The following is a 3,357-nucleotide window of genomic DNA, read 5'->3' on the forward strand; positions in this document are numbered from 1 at the left end:
GAGAGAAGTCGAGCAAGTTGAAGATGGCGTAGTCGGAAAGAAAGAGGTTTGAATATTAAATTTGGCTTTTATCACGGCGTACTACGTACCTGTCTGATGTGTGAGATGCGAGGCCCCTTTCAGTGACTGTCAAGTGTCAGAGTGAATTTTGAGGTTAGCGGAGAAAACACCGCGAGGCAGTTTGATCTCGACAAAGTGCAATTAGTGTCAAAACAGTGAGGAGCGGAGGGAAGATGGTTTCTGCTGATGCGAGGGTGATGACGGGGTGAGGCTGAGAGGGGGGTGTTACCTGTGCGGTGATGAATGGCGTTCAGTGGATCGGAATAAAACCATTTAAGTGTGTTTGTGTGTATGTACAGGTACCTATCAAAAGCTAATGGGTAGAGGTAATGGGAATGACCTGATCTGGCGTCCTGTTGACAGAAATTTCAAAGCAACCTTTTATTTTTTTCCGTTTGTAGCGACAGATATGAACAGTTCTGACACAGCGGTACATTTTTCCAGATAACAGCCTTGCACAGTTCGTGCGTTTTTCTTTGGCAATATATAATTTAATGTGTCATTCTTTGCCATGATAGCGGCATGTGAGCCGTGGATTACAGATTCAGCCGTTCGGTAAAATGGTCAGTCCAAAAGTTTGGTCCAGATTGAAATATCTTAGTATCTGATTCTCCTTCTAGAATTTGAGTGAAACGACTCAATAATTAAACCTACTCATGTATTTTTAGCTGATTCGTGTCTTTCTCCTGAAAAATGCATTCTAGGAAGTCTGCTAATACGCTGATGATCTTTTGCTTTATGTGAGCTGAGTGAACTCAAAACTACTAACTAACTACTAACTTGAAATTATTAAAAGCTCAATATTTACATTAAATTACAGCGGAACAATTAGACAATCCCTCTAAATTTCAGTGCGATGTTCTCAAGCTTTTCTTGCAGTGCCATTGCATTGATTTTGGCGCTAATAAGCTAATGCTGCCTTCAAAAGAGACTAATGAGCCGTAATTGATGGGAACACTGGTGCTAGGCAACTGTTTCTGTGTAAAAGCAACCGAGGTTAAGAATTTAACAAACTAACGGCCGATGATTTGGTTATGCAAACTGCAACAGCTAGCATTAGCTTGGTAGCTAAGTCGGTCAAGGGTTGTCAGCCGACTTACCCCCGATCATTTAGAGGTGAAGAAGCTACTTGGATGAAACGTCCTCAAGTCTACAGGTCCAGTCTTTTTTTTTTTTTTAATATACCATGACCTGGATGACTGAGATGACTGAGAACCTCCACAGACGAGGGTTGTTCATAATTTCTGGTGAGTCGGCAACTTTTGGTGTTTGATATAAAACAGCACTAGCCTGTCGAGGTCCATTAACTTCACAATTACCGTACTTGCATAGTGTACACTTTGAAGTACACGAAGGAGCTTTAACAGCGGTCAGGTGTTAAACTCTTTGTACTTTTAAGCATATAGATAGCTCTGTCAGAATGAACTGAACAGTAAGTCACAAGATTAATGTAAAAATAGGTTGCCCTTGCTCCAATGATGAACTGAAGAGACTGAAATCCCCGTCCACAGTCATTTTCTACGTCGTCTTTCTTTCTGTAGCTGACAGTCGACCTAGCTAGTGGACTAGTGGACGAGTGGACGTTCCAGGCTTTGGTTGCCTTGATTAGTCTCTTCGATATTTCCTAACCCCAATATTTTCCTAGCGAAACAAACGGAACATAAAAATATCTCTAGCGAATGGATGTAGCTAGCTCTTCTTGCTGTCACGTTTCTGTATTTGAAGTGAAAATGTCGATGTGCCACCTGGGTTCCCCCGGCGCGCCAAGCCCGCTATCAGCGTAGTGAATTCACGGCGGTAGGTTAGCAAAATCTTAGACGGTGTTTTGTAGTGGTTAAATGTTTGGAGAACTCTGTGTCTCTTTGGTAGCTACCTGCTTGGCATCACCAGTGTTTTCCTCACCTATCATTGCTACAACTTGCTGATTTTGATGAACATCACACGGTCTGTGCTAGTCTCTTTCTCCGTTGACTAGGCCAGGTATCTGATGTCTTCATGTTGGTTGGTTACGATATTTCTTTGTTTGGTTAGCTGCTGAGCGGGCCATACAAGCCAGCAGCATTTGGTTAGCTTATATTTCACACGGTTTGAAGTATCCTCTGCTGCTCTGTGGGCCTACAAGCCAGCAGCATTTACTTAGTTCATTTAGATTGTAGGTTAAAAGTCATATCTCATGACTGTAGGTTTGTTAGGGTTTCTCAGTTGGACAGGGCCTCTAAATGTGTTTTGCCTGGGATCTTGGCACAAGAGATTGTAACATCTAATCCTGTGCATTAATGAATGCGCTATGTACTCCCCCTAAGACTGAAAGATGACTGTTGTCCAAACTGGATTTGCAGGAGTGTGAAAATGAAACTTTTCATCCAAGTACTGTGTAATCTACATTAGATTCAAGAAAAAAAGGGAGAGGTCTGTGCAAAATTACAGATGCATGATGTCCATTCATCTTGCAACAAGTATGTTTACACCACTGATGTCAGCCAGTAATTGTATTTTCGTCTAACAGCATTAATAATGTATGAACATTTTCATTCTTCCTTTGAACTCTTTCCCTCCAGTTATTAGCGAAAGCACGACAAGAGGCACGTCTGACTTTCATCTTAAATAATGTCAGCCGGGATGAGTCACGGGGACGTCACGGCACCGACTTACCCTCTGCTCAGACGCTGCTTTCTATCCCATCGTGCACTCGGGCACTGAGGCAGAGTGAGATCACTGCTCAGACCCAGAGGGATGAGTTCAGCATAAGATCACATTAACCTGCTGAATCCTGGGGTGGAAGGGATTTAACAGCAGCAGTAAACAAGCTCATGCACAAAAACGCATCTCTGAAAGTGAACTAGTAAAGATGTCACAGCTGTTAAGAGTTATAAACCCATAATTCCTTTGCATGGAAATCACATTGATGTGCATACATTTAGTAGGTGGTTTAATTCGATACAATTTCCACGGCTGGGTGCAAAGAATATTTCATCCTCCCACGCATACGCCCGTGAGCTTACACTCAAAAGGTAGCACACACATTACTGTAGTGACTCTGCAGCGAAAGTTTTCCACCGCTGGGTGTAACTGAAATGCTGGCAGAGGTGTCTGTTAGTGAGTTTGTGGTTATGGCACATCATGCATTTGGTCTGGCTAAAGAGTGCACAATAGAACTGGATGTCACGTAGGGAAACGCTGACAATCCTGCGGGAATAACAACAAGGCTGAAAAGCCCACAGAAATGCTCGGGTGTTGTCTGAGATACAGCTGGAAAACAGAGGCCCGGTCACAAACGAAGCTCGAAGATTTGATTTT

This window comes from Chelon labrosus (assembly GCF_963514085.1).
Source record: "Chelon labrosus genome assembly, chromosome: 6".
In the NCBI taxonomy this organism is placed as follows: domain Eukaryota; kingdom Metazoa; phylum Chordata; class Actinopteri; order Mugiliformes; family Mugilidae; genus Chelon; species Chelon labrosus.